Genomic DNA, 18089 nt, shown 5'->3' on the forward strand with positions numbered 1-18089 from the left:
GGATGAAGTAGACGTCTGTGAGCGCCCGATGGCCACCGTCGCGGTCGCTGAAGATGACGGTGCCTCGACCCTTGATGTCAACGACAGAGCCGTCGCCGAACTTGACCGTTCCAGACACGCGCTTGTCTAGCTCGGTGAAGCAAGCGGCGTGCCCAGTCATGTGGTTCGTAGCACCGGTGTCCAGGTACCAGCGCTCATCGCACTCGCCGTCCGTCTTGCCGAGGTGAGCCTCAGCGCGCTCCTCGTTCAACTCCACCAAGGTGTTGGTCGTGTCGTGGGTGACACCCAGCTCACAGACCTGCGCCATTAGGAGGCCCGGGTCCTCATCCTCTTCGGCCTGAACGAGGTTGGCTTCGCCCTCGTCGCGCAGCCGTTTCCGGCACTCGTGTGCCCAGTGGCCCTTCTTGCCACAGTAGCGGCACTTGTCGTCCTTTGCGGCTTTCGACGTGGAGCCGTTCCGGGCATTGCCGCAACTCCCGCTAGGCTTGTATTTGCCGTTGCGTGGGTCGGGGCTGCGTCTGGGACCACGTGCTTGCTTGCCGTAGTTTGACGCTCCGCTTTGCGCTCGCTTGGAGCGTGCGAGCCACTCTAGCTCCCTGAGCAGCAGCTGGCCGCCGGAGCCTGTGTTGTTGTCGACGTCGTTCCTCTCCTCGACCACCTTGAGCCGACCTGTCAGGTCCTCGATGGTCATGGTCTCGAGGTCGAGCAACGTCTCGATGGCGCATGCCATCTGGCTGTACTTCTTGGGCACCACGGCCAAGAACTTCAGCACCACCTTGTCCTCGGGAATATTATCACCGAGGTTGGCTAGTGCGCTCACTAGGCCGGTGAGGCGCATTGAGAATGCGTCGACGCCCTCACCGTCCTTGAACTGCAGCGCCTCGTACTGCTTGCGAAGGGACTGCGCCTTCGCCTTCCGGACACGGTCGCTGCCGACGTGAATCGCCTTCAGCGTGTCCCAGGCTTCCTTCGCCGTGGCCTTGACGCCCAGCGTCGAGATCATGTTCGGCGGGACGGCGCAGAGCAGCGCCTCCATCGCTTGACGGTCGAGCTCTCGCTCAGCCGTGCCTATCTCGATTGCCGACCACAGGCTGCGCGCCTCGAGCATGACCTGCATGAAGAGTGCTCAGTCTCCGTAGTTGGAGCGTGTGAGCGGAGGGAATTGTGTCGAGCCTGCCGCCCGTACCACTTTCTGCACTACCACCTGCGACGCCCGTGCTGAGTCGTCGAGCGTGGCAAGTGTTCCTGGTGGCGTGAGAGCAGCATGGTCTCCATTTCCTACCATGGTGGATCGCTAGACTCAACGCTCTGATACCAAATGTTGGTTCTAAACCACTATATTGCTGTGGCTAGATGATACACACACGCACTAGAGACTAGGGAAAAACTCTTCACGAGTGACACAAGAAGTTGGGGCAATTTTCTCTTTTCTTATTGCTCCTACTTGGTGCTTTGATCAGGGATCCAAGGGGTGCTATTTATAGTACTACAACATCACTAGCTAGTAGTGTGAATCAGCAGCTTTAGAGTCCAGCCGTAATTCACAACGTATCCTAAGCACTGCTACAATCTATGACTTACTATTACTAGTGCGGCAATGACCAACGTTCACACTCCATGTGTTTTGAGTGCTGCACATGCATGTGTATCACGCTGGTGCATGGTGCATGAGTTTATTCAACATTCCCGCCCGGCCTCGGCTTCTTGTGTCACTCGTGAAGAGTTTTTCCCTAGTCGTCTCTGCGGGAGCTGAGCTTCGGCAGGGACTGCAGCGCCGAGGAGAAAACCATGGCCGCGCGGTACAATGTGGCGGCCGAGGCCGTGATGAGCACGGTTTTGAATTTCGTCTGGAAAAATTAAATTTCATCTGAAATTCGCCTATTTCGTTTGGGCCTGGTATATGTACAGTCCGGTCAAATAAATTCAGCCTCTTTTGAATTTGCAGCCCGGCCCAAGGTCTAGAATAGCCCAGAGATAGCCCCGGAGGTATAAAAACTCGATCTGAGCCTTTACTAACCCTAATTTTCATTTTCCCCGCTCTCCACTCGTCTGTACGGCGGCTGCAGGCAACCCAAGCGAGGGAGGCGGGGCGGAGCCGCCTCCACCCATCACCATCCTTCTCCTCAAGCATCCACCACTCCCCAACCTTCTCCCCAATCCCCTCCCTCCCATCTGCTGCCATGGAACGTGAAGGCCTCAACAGCGGACGTGCGGCCGGTGACTGGGTCGGCGGTTGCTGCACCAAGGAGTGCGACCGGGTTGATGGAGCGCAGCCTGAAGCGGCCAGCGCAAGACACAAGCGCTGGCTTTGGAGCTGCACGTCCGAAGGCTGGGCAAGGTGAGAGTAAGATATTGTGATATAGTATACATGTACGATGCATGCTTACTTAGTGGTAGCTTAGATTTTGTAGCTAGCTTGTAGCTGCGTCAATAATTTCTTGTATAGTAGTGTAAGAATTGATCGGTCATGGCATATGTGGTCAGGCTACTTCTTATGATGGCATGAATGTATGCATCTGGCTGTTCATCCTAATTTTATACAGAATGTGCTAGCTTTTGTTGATAGATTTTATGTAGTATGCTCATGTGTTACAAAACATCGACTTTGTTTGCATCTTGTTTTCTAAGATAGATTTCCATGTTTTGTAGATAAAGTGCTTGCTTGTGTCGATAGTTTCACTTGATGAAATTTAACACTTGCAATTTATAGGTGATAGAAATGCACCCTTTTGTCATAGGGTGGGCACTGATGAAGCTAGAAGGAGGGGCAATGGCGACCTGAGCAATGAAGATGATGTTCTGATGATGAATGATTCACCAGCAACAGAGCCAGCTTGGAGAGGTTAATACTATGTCGATGATAAACTTGTTAGTTATGTCTACTCATGGTTTAGTCTGTTTACTCCTAGTTCTACTATCAAGTTTTGTTTTGATATAACCATGGATATTGAGTTAAAACTATGTTAGCTCTGTTTCTTCTTTCTTGTTATCTTTTAATGGATGTTATAATGCATTGCCGGTATTGCCGCCTAAAGAGTAGAGGAGGAGGTGCAACTTGCTTTAGGGAGCATCTTGGTGGTATACCAGGTGATGTTAGGGAGTGCCAAATGTTCCAAGAAATGTGTGTGCTGCAACGAGGAAGTCCCAGGATGAGGCAATGAGGAAGAAAAAAAAGGCAAATCGCTAGCTTTGTATTGAATGGGATATTATTGAAGGGATGTATCCTGGGCTGATAAATATTGAAGATGATGATGATAAGCACATTCAGATGTCACTTCGCGAGCAACTAAGAGGCAAGAATGTCTCACGTGCAATTTAGAGGAGGCTTGGGAGTGACAGTGTGTTCGTATGTCTTTTGGGAAGCGAAGTATCACACCATACTTCGACAAGGAATTATTAAGCAACAAAGTACCGATGCAACCAAACATCAACATTTCTTTGAATATTGAGTCAAAGGATGTACTTGGCCACACATGGTCAAGTTTTTTCAAGCAAATGAAATCGTTGGTCGGAAAGGTAATTGCTCATATTTTCGTGCTGCAATGAAGATCACTCAAAATCTTGGCCTAGCTCCTATTCCAACTTGAAAAGATATTGATGAAAAATATTTGGACAAGAATTATGAAAAAGCGGGAGAGTAGCTGGAGATTTTCAAACAAGATTGGAAGAACAATGGTGTAACTATGATGTGTGGCTCACAGACCAGGCCTACTATTATGATTCTTATCAATTTCATGGTGTATTCCAATATGTGGATGTTCTTCCATAAATCTGTTGATGCTTCTGGTCATACTCAAAATTCTGGCAAGTTTCCTCTGCTCGAAATTATTTTTCTTGATCAATTATGTTTATTTATGCCTTATTATGTTTTCACTGGATATCATGATGCATCTGGATTTGAAAATGTGTTAATGTATTTCTTATTCATGGTTAATTATGTACATTTTTTTTCAACTTGTCAAAATAATTCTATTTTATTTGTGTTTAATTATAGTACAAAATTTCTTTATAAATATATCAAAAAGGTTTTTGTTGAATAGATAGGTCATGAAAATGTGGTTCAAATTGTAACTGATAATGGGTCAAATTACTAGAAAGTTTGTTCAACTCTTGTAGAAGAACCGGAGTACAATCATATTGTATGGCAGGCATGTGTTGCCCACATAGTTAACCTTGTGTTGAAGGACATAGCCAAGTTTCGTGAGGTTGATGTGACAGTTAAAAGTGCAAAGCAAAATCTGTAGGTTTTCATAATTATAATAACCTAATGATAGCATGAATATGATGTTGGTGGTGAACTGATAAAACTGAATACCACTCGGTTTGGAACTGTTTTCATGTTCCTTGAGAGTTATCATCAAAAAGATCAATTTAGGGAATGGATGGTATCTGATGATTAGAAGGAAAGTATTTGGAAGGATAGTCTTGATTGTCTTTGTTGAAGAGTTACTATCTAGTAATATGTGGTGGCAGCCTATAAATCCCTTAGGTATGCTAATACGCAAAAAAATGCACTCTAGTTGGTTTAAGAAGATTATGATGATCGTCACATAAAACATGGATGCTCATCTTGGTGGTGGGTCACGGATGTTCAAAAGATTCATGGGCAAGGTTTTTTCGAGGATACTCGCGATGCAAAAAAATACACACTAATGGTTGCACGTATTTACAAGACTAATGAAACTGATAGTGTTTTGGTTTTCTTATGGTTTTTAACTTAGTCTTTTCTTATGCGGCTGCAGTCCATGATTCTTACACTCATTACCAAGTCAACTTGAGCAATATTGCAGAATATGTTTCTGCACTAGCAAATGCCATTGAGAAGATAGGAGACCCTAAGAGTACTGTTTTGGCTATAAGTGAAATCAACACTTACTCGGAATGGCGTGGGAGTGTGTCCAAAGGTTGGCATGCTCTTCTGCCAAACAATATGGCACAAAATAAGTAATGCTACCTACATTAATTCTCCTATTTCTCATTATTTTCACTCTGGTTTAACCATGTAGCGAGTGGTGGTTTCAATTTGGATGGGAAGTTCCTAATCTGCAGAAACGTGCTTTGGGAATTGTTTCACAATGTGTGTCCTCAAGTATATGTTTCACTCCAATTCCTCTCGTAGCCACTTGAGGACAAACACCGTGAAACAATTCTCAATGCACACTTCTGCAGATTAGGAACTTCCCCCTCCAAATTGGAACCACCACTAGGCTACATGGTTAAAACAGATTTAAAATAATGAGAAATAGGAGAATTGATGTAATAGAGCTAACACACATATACATATAAGTAACATTACTTACTTGTGCCATATTTTCTGCAGTAGAGCGTGCCAACCTTTGGCCAAACCTCCCACGACGTTCTCTTTAAGTGCTGATTTCACTTATAGCCAAAACAACATTCTGAGGGTCTCATATCTTCTGAATGGCATTTCTTAGTGCGGAAGCATATTCTGTAGTGTTGCTAAAGTTGACCTAATAATAAGTGCAAGAATCAAGGACGACAACTGCCTAAGAAAAGACCAAGTTAAAAACCATAAGAAAAAATCAAGACACTATTTGTTTCGTTAGTATTGTAAATACCCGCAACCATTAGTGTGTCTTTTTTGCATCGTGAGCATCCTCGAATAAACCTTGTCCATGACTCTTAGGAACATCCGTGACCCACCACCAAGATGAGCATCCATATTTTGTATGGCAATCATCATATCTTCTTAAACTCAGCTAGAGTGCATTTTTTGCGTATCAACATACCGAATGGATTTATAGAGTAGCTCCAACAAAGTAAGAACCCACTCTAAGGCTGACCACCACATATTAATAGATAGTAACTTCTTAACCAAGACATACTCAGCATTAATCTTTATTTTGATGATAACTCTCAAAGAACATGAAAACAGTTCCAAACAGGTGGCATTCGGTTTTATCATTTCACCACAAACATTATTTTTCATGCTATCATGTAGGTTATTATGATTATGAAAAACCTACAGGTTTTCTTCACACTTTTAGCTATCACATCAACCTCACGAAACTTGGATATGTACTTTAGCCTGTGGGCAACACATGACTGCCATACGAATGATTGTACTCGGGTTCTTCTACACGATTTATACAAGCTTTCTTGTAATTTGATCTATTGCCAGTTACTATTTGAACCACATTTTCATGACCTATCTCTTCAACAAAAACCTTTTTTGATATGTATATAAAGAAATTCTACAATATAATTAAACATAAATAAAACAGAAATACTTTCACAAGTTTGAACCAAAAATAATAATAATGTACAGAATTAACCATGAATAAGAAAGACATTAACAGATTTTAGATATAGATGCATCATGATATCCACTGAAAAATAGTAAGGCATAAATAAACAGAATTGGTCAAGAGAAATAATTTCGAGCACAAGAAACTAACCAGAATTTTGAGTATGACCAGAAGCATCAACAGAGTTATGGAAGAACATCCGCGCATTGCAATACACCATGAAATTGCACTACTAGAAAAATCCTTATTAGTGGCACACTAGTTTTGCTATCAATATTGCACCTAGGTGCGCCACTACTATAACGCCACATCTAACTGTTAGCAGTGGTGCACCAGTGGTGCGCCATTGGTAATCCAGATAGCAGTGGCGCGCCACCTAGTGCAGCTAACCTACAGGTGCGACACTGCTATATGGTTGTGGTGCGCCACTGCGCAAAGAAGTGGTGCGCCACTGGTAAAAAAATGAAATTTGGATCTGGATCTAGATCTGGATTTTTTTATTTTTTTTGGGTTTTGTTTTCGATTTTCGTTCTAGTATGCATCTTGTTACGTTCTTTGTGACGTGAAGATCCACTTGCATCTGAAGAAGAGGAAGGAAGGAGAGGATGAGGAGGAGGAGGATGAGGAGGAGGGGGAGAGGAGTGTAGGAGGAGGAAGAGGTGGCTGGAGTTGGACAAGGAGTGGAGGAGGAGGAGGTGGCCGCAGTTGGAGAAGGAGTGGAGGTGGAGGAGGAGGAGGGGCGGAGTTCGAGGAGGAGGGAGTGGAAGAGGAGGCTGGAGTGGAGGAGGATGCCGGATTTTGTCGAGGAGGAGGCCGGAGTGGAGGGGGAAGTGGAGGAGGAGGAGGAGGTTCCCGGAGTTGAAGGAGGAGGAGGAGGGAGTGGAGGAGTAGTGGAGGAGAATGAGAGAAACAGGAGAGGGTGGAGGAAATGTGTGGAGGAGGGAAGAGGGTGGGGATAAGGGTAAGTGGCTGGCCAAGGCATCTCAAATTTCATGGGCGGGAAGTTAGCAGTGCTGCACCCCATGGCTTGGAGGGCCACTGCTATTTATTTTTTAAAATTTCTTCCCGAAATCAAAAACCTTAAAAAAGTCATGTTTCCTTTTCTTTTTTTGGAATCTAAAATTCTCTAAATGCTTCGAGGGGTTGAAATCGGATAAGAAATTTCGCGTAGATACATTTTCGTACAAAAAAGATTTTCATCGGAGGTCGTATGCAACCACAAATCCTGTTTTACTGATACATGACGCAATTTTGCGAAAAAAGTCGAAATCCATTTTTGTTAATTTCTCTTGCAACTAGATGACATAACACATGGGCATCTCGAAGAATTTTATTTTTTGAATTTTTAAAAGCTAGAAAGGCGATCCACGGGGGGAGGGGGCAGAAAATGTGGCACCCGCTTAGTAGTGGCGCACCATGCCATGGTGCGTCGTTGCTAAGGGGGTACCATATTTTCATCATTTTCAAAAATGGCCAGACTTACCAGTGGCGCACCACTGGTAAGCCTAGAAAGGGGGTGGACCAAGCAGTAAGTTAGCAGTGGCGCATTACTGGTCTAGTGCGCCACTGCTAACATGCCTACTAGTGGAGCACCACTTTTTGGTGCGCCACTGCTAGCATTCTACGGCTAGGAGTAGTGTTGATAAAATTCATAACATGAAATTGATAAAACTCATACCAGTAGGCCTGGTCCATGAGCCACACATCACAATTACACCATAGTTCTTCCAATCTTGCTTGAAAATTTTGAGACATTCTCCGGCTTCTTTATAATTCTTGTCCAAATATATGCCATCAATCTCTTTTCCAGTTGGAATAGGAGCTGGGGCAAGATTTTGAGTGATCTTCATTGCAGCACGAAAATATGGGCAATTAGCTTTCCGACCAACGATTTCATTTGCTCGAAAAAACTTCGCCCATGCTTGGCCAAGTACATCGTTTGATCTTTAGTTGCAGTGTTACTTTGTTGCTTGATAATTCCTTGTCGAAGTATGATGTGATACTTCGCTTCCTAAGAGACACACGAACACCACTACCACTCCCACGCTTCCTCCCAATTGCACGTGATAAATTCTTGTCTCTTAGTTGCTCCGGAAGTGACATCTGAATGTGCTCATCATCATCGTCTTCAATAATACCTCGTTCAGTATGAAGCTTGTGATTTTCCTTCTCTCTCTTCTTCCGCATTGCCTCATTCCGGCCTCCTTCATTGTAGCGCACATTTCTTGGAACGTTTGGGCATTCCCTGGCATGACCTGGTATACCACCAAGGTGCTCCCTAAAGCAGGTTTGTCGATCCTACGGATGTTGGATAGGTATGCAAGCTTCAGTGTTCAATCTATGGACTGAAGCAAGCATCTCAGAGTTAGCATATTCGCTTTGATGAGGTGAGCAAAGAATTTTGATTTGTAAATTTGAAAGAGTCTTGCATTTACAAGAAAGTGAGTGGGACCTTGGTAGCATTCCTACGTACTACTATATGTGGATGACATATTGCTGAGTGAGAATGATGTGAATTTTCTAAAGAGTGTGAAGGATTATTTGAATAGCAAATTTTCTATGAATGACATATGTGAAGCTTCTTATATATTAGGCATTAAAATCTATAGAGATAAATCGAAATGCTTAATAGCATCAAGTCAAAGTACGTATCTAGAGAAGATTCTGAAGAGGTTTAGAATAGATCAAGCCAAGAAGAGGTTCTTGCCTGTGCTAAAAGATACAAAACTGAGTGTGACTCAGAGTCCATCAACAGATGAGGATAGAGAGAGGATGATGTCTGATATCCCCTATGTTTCAGCCATAGACTCTGTCATGTATAACATGATGTGTACTCGGCCTGATGTGGTTGGTTTGACTAATCGTTTCCAGAGATATCCTAGATTGGAATACTGGAAAGTTGTTAAGAATATCCTAAAGTATCTTAAAAGAACTAAGGATATGTGTCCTATCTATGGAGGATGTGAAGAAAGGCTTGATGTAAAGGGTTACACCGATTCAAGCTTTGACACTGATCCAGACGATTAGAAGTCTCAATTGGGATATGTGTTTATGGTGAATGGAGGCACAGTGAGTTGGAGGAGCAAGAAGAAAGCCATAGTTGCTTAATCTACAATGGAATCGGAGTACATAGCTGGTTCAGATGCGGGGAATGAAGCTATTTGGTTGAGGAAGTTCGTCATCGAACTAGGTGTGTTCCCGAGTATGCATGACCATGTGGTTCTCTTCTGTGATAACACAAGCGCCATTGCAAATACAAAGGACCCAATGTCTCACTCAGTGGTCAAACACATTCCCCGGCGCTACCATGTGAAAGACAATATGTCCATGACAATGAAGCAAATGTTTGCAAAGTACATACGGATCTGAATGTTGTGGAGCCAGTGACAAAACTTCTACCACAAGCGAAGCATGATCGGCACTAAGAGTCTATGGTTGTTAGATTTTGGCGAATGTAAACTATTTTATTTGTATTCTAGTGCAAGTTGACACTATTTGATATGTGCCCTAGAGGAAAATAAATAAATATGTTTTATTGTCATATATAAGTAATGTTCATAATAAGTTTTATGTCATGCTATAAGTGTCAGAAACATTAGTACATTTGTGGTATGTAAACAAAACTAAGTCCCTAGTAAATAGTCCATTGATTAGTAGATGATCAAGATTTCCTGGTCATGGATATATATATATATATATATCCATGACCATATATATATATCGACGCGGATTTTCTAACTTGGGTGATAGCTGTGCATAGGCTTAGGATCGTCCGATATTATCTTGTGATTCGCGTTTCCGTTATCATCCGTTAGTCATCCCCGTCTGTGCCAGCAAAAGAAACTGCAGAAAAAATTCAGTCCATGCAGCTAGGTGGAGCCCCCCACGTGTGTTTGTCAGAAGACCCACCGTCGCGTGTGTGTCCCAATGTCCATGCAAGATCCATTCTCTTATTTACATATTCAAGAGTACTACTTGGATCATAGCAATGAACTATCCGCCAGTAATTGGTGGCACTTGGAGAGTAATTATTCGAAATCTACATGAATCTTAATACGTGGATTGACAGGGAAGGTGAAACACACAAAATAATTACAAGGCATCTGCTTGGTATGAGCGGCAATAATTTTGTTTCATGCTTTACATATTTCCATGAAAGGATTGAACGCAGAAAAAAAATCTCTGCAGTTGAAATTGTCCATGAAACCTTTCCATCATAATATTGATAATGGACAAGGTAGTTCTTACTCAAACCACAAACAACCGATTTCTCCGAAAATCAGTCTCTAAATTTGTGTGTATCGACATATATGTAAAATCTATAGTCTGTATGCCGAAATCTATAGTCTGTATGCCGAAGCTGGCTCTCCTGATGATCTCCGCTGCGTTCCCCAGCACGCCCTTCTCCACGCCCACCACCGTCGCCTCGCTCCGCCCCGCCACCGCCATTACCTCGTATAGGTAAGATAGAGTTAACACGGTCCTGACTAAAGAGAGCAACAACAATCCTTTGTTGAAAGAGGTATCAGGGCCCGCATCAAATCAAAGAGACGTCCAGGAACATCACAAAATTCATCTCTAAAAATGTCTGAAATGTCCAAGACCCACCGAATCAGGGAGACGGAAGCCGCAACTCCCCAGGCGCAGGCGAATTAGGCAACCGCGCCTCGAGAGCAGCGCTCGATCCGCACAAAATCTTGGGACGCCGCCACCAGATAAACCAAAGCCACCAAACAAGAAAGAGAGGGGATCCAACTACAAATCACACGGATGGCGAGAAGAATTTGGCAAGAACAAGAATATAAAAAAAATTGAGATTCCTTAATTTCGGAGATCATAACAAAAATTGTATCTTGGGTATGATTTATTTCGAGATTTCTTGAACAAAAGACAGAACTTGACCAATGAGGAGAAATTTCAGTGCGAAGGAGAGACAGCCTCCAGGCAAATCTAATCTCTACATTGAAATTTCAGTATGGAGAGGAGAAATTTCAGTACGAGGGAGAGACAGCCTCCAGGAAAATCTAATCCCTATATTGAAATTTCAGTATGGAGGAGGCAGCCTGCAGGCTAATTATTAGTCCCTACAAAAATTCGGAAAGAAGAAAAGATGAGATCCCAAGGACACCAGAGTACCAGACCCACTGTTCTCTCATTTTTTCCTTTATTTACAAATGAACACTGGATCTGGATCGAGAACAAAACATGCACAACAGATCAACATAAGTTGACATCGAAGTCTGAAAAATCAACATCAACCTGAATCGCTTAAATAGTGAAGCAAAATACAGATCGTAGAGAGGAGGTGAAGCCAATCTAGATAGAATAAAATGGAAAACACAAATCAAGTCCCTGGGAAAAGCAACCAAAGGAAACATGGCCCAGCCATGGCGACCGACCGCGAGACCTGCAGAAGCACGACACCATCTACAATAAATTTATTCAAATGAACTTGGAATCTGGATCGAACCCCATGTACAAGAAAATCAACATAGACCTGATTCACTCAAACGGTGAGGCAAAATCCAGATTGCCATAAGGAGGTGAAGCAAATCCAGATAAAAACGGAAATCACAAATCGAGTCTCCGGGAAAAAGCAATCGAAGGAATCTTCACCAGCCACGGTGGTTGCCTCCTCACGGACGCGGCCTGTGAGAGGCTGTGGCGGCCGGACGCGAGGAGGAACTGCAGCTCCAGATCAAAAAAGAAATCACAAAACGAGAGAGAGATGGGGATACGGGATCTAGGATATGATTGGCGCGCCGGGCTTGATCACGGTGCGGATGGGGGGGCTGGTGTGCCGGCTCGTCATCCCTCCCCTGTGGATGCCAACTCGCGAGGGGGCTCGAGCTGGGGAGCTTCCGATACGGCTGGAAGCAGCCGGCTCGCGGGAAATCATGAGGAGCGGGGGAGCCCGGTCGGCGGCATGGATTTGGGGGAGCGGCAGGGCGGGGTTGGGGACGAGCGGGAAGGAGACAACGGCTCGGATGCGGTGCTGCCGCTAGGGGAAGGAGGCGGCGCGGAGTGCGGGCACACGTCGGGGAAGGAGGCCGAGCGGTGGGCTGATTTTTTTTATTATAAGACACGGATGGTGAGGGAACGCCGGCGACACGAGCGCTTGGTCGATGTGGGGATTGGGGTTGGTAGTGGTGCGGTGGTGGTGGTATCACGTGGGGTCGTGGGGAAAAGGACGGGCGAGGGAGGAGAGTGCGGGTGGTTGGTGGTGGGTTTCAGCGAGGCGCGGAAGAAAACTCGGCTCACGGCGTCAGTTTAGATGAAGGGTGGAAAACGTCCTATATTCTGATCCAACGGCAGAATAAGGGTGCACAGCTAGACATGTGAGTAGGTGGCTATTTCCCATATATATATATATATATATATATATATATAGGTGCTCCAAGGAGCCTGGGCACCACGATCAATAGCCGTTGGATCGCTTTAGAAATCCCGCAAGAGATGTCAGGTATTTCGGTATAGTATTCGGGTCTCACCCGTTATGGTGTTTTATTTCAGGCAACAGTAGACTATAGTTGATATGTTTCCTTGTTATTTCGGTATGAAATGTTTCCATACATGACACTACGTATCAAAGTTTTAATAGTTTCCTAAACAAAGCTTTCCTCTTATTTCATTTCCACCTATTCATGCATGCTTAAATAATGGTTTGGATTAAAATGTAGCTGGCTGTGTAGACACCGCATCCGGCCGGCCGACAGAGGTGACGAAGAGCACCTGAAGCTGGACACCAATGGCCATATGTTTCTAGTTCTATAAATTATTTGATCTCCTTATGCTTTGTAACTTTCTACCAAATCAGGTATGTATGATTGATTTCGGCAATTATTTCTTGAGAAAATCTTGCAGTTTATATAGTAATCCAGACCATTTTTTCCATCTCAGATCTTAGAGATATGCTTGTTATTGAATCGATTTGGCTGGTTCATGTGGCAAGGTATGTTTCTGATTTTTCTCACCTCCCTCTGCTCTTATGGTGCACATTTCTTCTCTTCAACTCAGGTATGTGTACGTATTCCTTTTTTTTTTATCTCTCACCATGTTGCTTTTGGAGCAGTGCTGTTTGAAATCCCGGACGGCAGATTTTAGGTATGCACGTGTTTGAGATTTTCAATGGCTTAAATACGCTGATTTTATTCATTTCTTAATTACTCTCCTTGGGGAAGGCCTCTAACACTGCTAGAAATTTTGATTTAGGTATGAGGCGGCTCTGCTCCATCGAACCTGGCGCTCACCTCCGCCCAAGGCCACTGGTGATGTTCGCCGTCATCCGTTCTGCATGAAGTCCGTTTGCCGAGTGTCAATCTCTCACTCGTCTCTACCAGCCAGATCCTTACTTGATCTACTGGTCTGAGTTGCTTCCCAGGGAAGTTGTGTGCTATGTGTGTATGTGTGGGTTTGGAGATTCACGTATGGATGACTGGCAGATTCTTGTTTTTTAGAGAGATTGACGCGTGCCTGTTTCTTTTTTAGAGAGATTAATTTGATGTGCGCCGAGAGGACATATGGTTATGTACAAATACTTAGTTGCATGGATGTGTGGATGATGATCTATGTATATTTTTCTACTGCTTAGAAGATTTTTTATATTCTGGTTGCTGTCAGCAGATTTTATTTGACGACCGGAAAGATCATCAAGTAAATCATAATCCGGTAAGCACGAGCATAAGTAAATCTTGAGAAATGCTGATAGCTACTGACGAAGAAGAATCGTGCGTCACTAGATAATTTGGGGTATTAGACACGCACCGACCCTGAACAACTCACGAACTAATACCCTACCTACACATACATCATCTGTAGGTATTAGATACCTGAGAAAATATACCCACCGACGTAAACCTATGAACTAACATTTTAGAATTTTGTAGGTATGTCATATGTTAACCCAAAAAAAAAACGAAAACAATACAGCCAAGAAATATCAAATACCCATGTATTATTTGTACATAGCCAAAAAACACTTAGATATCATGCGTACTTTCTTACGGGTACATACCCATACAATTGTTAGGTATCATACCCTAAACCAATTACACATACATGCATACCTACGACTCATCTGTAGATGATATTGCTTGATGCCCACATACCTAAGCCTTTTGTCTACATGCATGGCACATATGTTTTTTCGGGTATATACACTCACAACAATTGGGTATCATATGCACATACCTAGGACTTCCGGCTCGATTTGTGAGACATTTTCAGTTTTACATCATATGTACTTCATTTACCCCCATTTTTTCTTGACATCTTAAAATGAAGTACTTGAACATCCAAGTACGGTTATCAAAACAAGGTACCACATACCCAACAATATTCACCAGGTACATGATGCGCCCAAAGACATTCACCGAGTACATACCCATTATGAACACCCACGTACCCATAAATATATACATGGAAATACGAATAGTTTTCAAGGTATCTAATACACCGCATAAAATATTTTTTACAAACTAAAAATAATAAAGATGAGTTACCTTTTGTATCGAAATATTTCATAGGTATCGGATACCCAAAGTCCGAAAATAAAAATGAATTGTGTATGTGCATAGTTTTTTTTTATAATTCCATATCTATAATACCCACATACAATACACAACTTCACACTTTCTTAGAGTTATTCACTGTAGATATGTGATACACATCGACAAGGCCGAGTAGCGTTTTATTATCATTTGTCGATTAGGTATCAGATACCCAGGTATGTCTCATCGGTATGTATCACATACCCAGGTATGAAATATATAATAAACTAGTGGTATAATACTCCGAAATATTTTCACATACCCAGAAAATATTGCAACTGTACGTATATCTCATTAATGTGTATCACATACCTAGGTATATTATACCCAATGTACATACCCAATGTATCACCTAGGTATATTACATACCTAGGTATATACCCAATGTTTTCCAACAGGGTATATGGCACACTTGTTGTCGCAAGTAAAATTAAAACTATATCGTATGTCTCATCGGTATGTATCACATACCCAGGTATGACATATACAATAAATTAGTGGTATAATACTCCGAAATATTTTCACATACCCAGAAAATATTGCAACTGTACGTATATCTCATTAGTGTGTATCACATACCAAAGAAATTGTTGACCCTGTGAAATTAAGTTTTCAGGCATGTACATACCCAAAAATGTCCAAGGTATGTCATATAAAAGAGAATGTACGGTACTACCAGGAATAAAAACACACATACCTAGAGAAAGTGCATGAAGCCCTTTTATTTGTAATTTAAAATAATAAGTATATTAAATAGAAAAATTATTTCTCATAAGGGGCATGTGAGATCACGTCCACAACATACCTAGATTGCGAATGCTAGTATTTACATGAGAGATATATGAGTACATGGCAATAATCATGGAGCATTAATATTCCAGCATTTGTACCCGGCCTGCATGCATGGCGTTGAAACAAACCTTCCATAGTTAAGTGCGCGAGCAGTTTCTATATATGAATCAATTAGCAATCTGCCCACTCTTTCCTAATTAATAGATGCTATCGGGTAAACCCATTAGCATTACATACCGTTAGAGAAGCACGTATCTGAATGCAATCAAATGGTTCACAGGTATGGAGCATGGGCACCATGGTGCCCCATTTGAGCTTCCTATATATATATATATATATATATATATATATATATATATATACATATATATATATATATATATATATATCAATTTATAATGGAGTCATGTCGAGGTTGGATGAATGACATGATGAACTCACACCCAAATAAAGGATTGCAATGTGATCCAGTCATAAAGTTTAGCATGGCGATAGTAGAAAAATGTTGTAAGCTAATCCTTAGACCGTGGTGCCATATCTAATCACTATCACTTGCTGCTTTGACAACATCAACCGTCACACCATAACAAGGTGATCATAAAGTGTTTCTCAAGTATTCCAAAGGGATGGATCAAGGCATATGTGTCAAGAGCGGGATTTGTCCATCCGCACGACGGATAGATACTCTAGGCTCACTCGGTGATATTACATCTATGAAGCTTGCAAGCATATGACTAGGTTACGGGATGTGATATCACGGGAACGAGTTGAATGTGTTTGGCGGCGACGAGACCGAACTAGGTATAGAGGATACCTAAGATCAAGTTTCGGAAAAACAAGGTATATATAATAAGACAAAGGGAATAGGAAACGACGTTGAGGTTCAAGCGATAAGGATATTTCGTGGAAAGCGTAGGAACCATTATGGTTTTCTAGAACCCCATAGTGGTCATTAATCGGAGAGGTGTCTCGATCATGTCTGTGCATTCCCAAACCCATAGGGTGGCACACTTAAGGGTATACGACGCATAGAGAATGATTCGGGGTCATCAGAGTAATAAGAGAGAACTCTGGAACTGTTCCGGGGAGATATCGGAAGAAGTTCTAGAGTCTATGAATTGTTCAGAGACTTAATAAATATGTTTTAGCATTTAATTAGTGGAAGTAAATATTAAAAGTGATTTATATAATTAGGTACCCCCTAATGTGCCACCGTGTGGCAGCCCACTAAGAGGGGCGCGCCAAGCCCCAAGGGGAGGAGGTGATGGTCGTTAGCCCACTTGGTCCGGCCCATCCCAAGCCCTAGCGCAGCCGACGGCTAGGGGGCGGCGCATGAGGTGGAGGCCCCTCCTCCCTTAACCCTATATAAAGAGATCCCTCTCTCTCCCCCATTCATCCCTCGGCTCATTGCCTCTCTCTCCATCTCTCCCTCACGTGTGGTTCCCAAGTTTTGGAATGAGAATACGCGTGAGACCTATCCACCATACGCATATCATCATGCTGCTGGAATCTCGGTTCGGATCTTCTACTTTCGCTGCTTCGCTGGACCGGAGCTAGGGGACGTCTGTACTTGTATAGAACTGTGGAGGTGCTGAAGTTGGAGCACTTAATCGTCTGTACTTCTACTCGATCTTGAGATCGACGTCGTTGTACATCTTCATCGACAACGTTCGTTTGGAACGTAACGCTTTCGGTCTTCAAGGGTATGAACATCGAATCCCTCCGTTACCTTACATCTGCATAAAATAGATCTTGGCTATGTTATTCTTTTGATAGGAAGAGTTGCTTGGGGACAATCAAGTTCTCCAGGAGGGGAAGGTGTAACGGCTACTGTTGTACACGCAAAAGAATCTCTAGCAGACCTCTCAAACTGCAGACGGTAAACACACGTTTACATGCCGCGGAAATGACAATTTGAGAGCCACAGGCCACGGAAATGACGATTTGAAGGCCAAAAACAGCCTCCGCAGACCAGACCCCGCATACACAAGCGGTATAATCACATATTTGGTAATATGCCGTTATACTAATTTCCTATGAGAGGTCTGGTCTACGCAAAACCGCAACAAAACTGCAAACTGAACCGTAAATTATGGTTTTGCATATTTTCAACATTTTCACAATATGCAATAGTTTTAAACAGCTAAGTTCACGTCAATCTACACGATTAGCCAGTGAAGACGTTGCATTACTACCAACCAAACCAAAAGAAGTCTCTGTGTCATCAAGCTGCCACCACCGCCACCACCGCTCGCCGAAGCATCACCACCACCACCACCACTTGCCGCCGCACGAGCTGTAGCCTCTGTAGCTGCACGAGCCAATGCCACTTTCCTCCTCCTTTCCAAGATATCCATCTCGCATACTCCCACCATTCTTTTGTGTAGTCATCCATGTTGATGGATCCATCATCATGATTTTGTTCTCAGCAATGAGTTCTACCATGGTGTGCTTCTCGCCCCTTTCACCTTCAGCGGCG

At 43.2% G+C, this 18089-nt stretch overlaps 1 pseudogene; it reads left to right on the forward strand.

Moving 5' to 3' along the window:
* Positions 1 to 3008: 3008 nt before the first annotated feature.
* On the forward strand, positions 3009 to 10734 carry LOC124697006 (annotated as a pseudogene).
* The last annotated feature ends 7355 nt before the right edge of the window (positions 10735 to 18089 follow it).

This window comes from Lolium rigidum, chromosome 3 (genome assembly GCF_022539505.1).
Source record: "Lolium rigidum isolate FL_2022 chromosome 3, APGP_CSIRO_Lrig_0.1, whole genome shotgun sequence".
NCBI lineage: Eukaryota > Viridiplantae > Streptophyta > Magnoliopsida > Poales > Poaceae > Lolium > Lolium rigidum.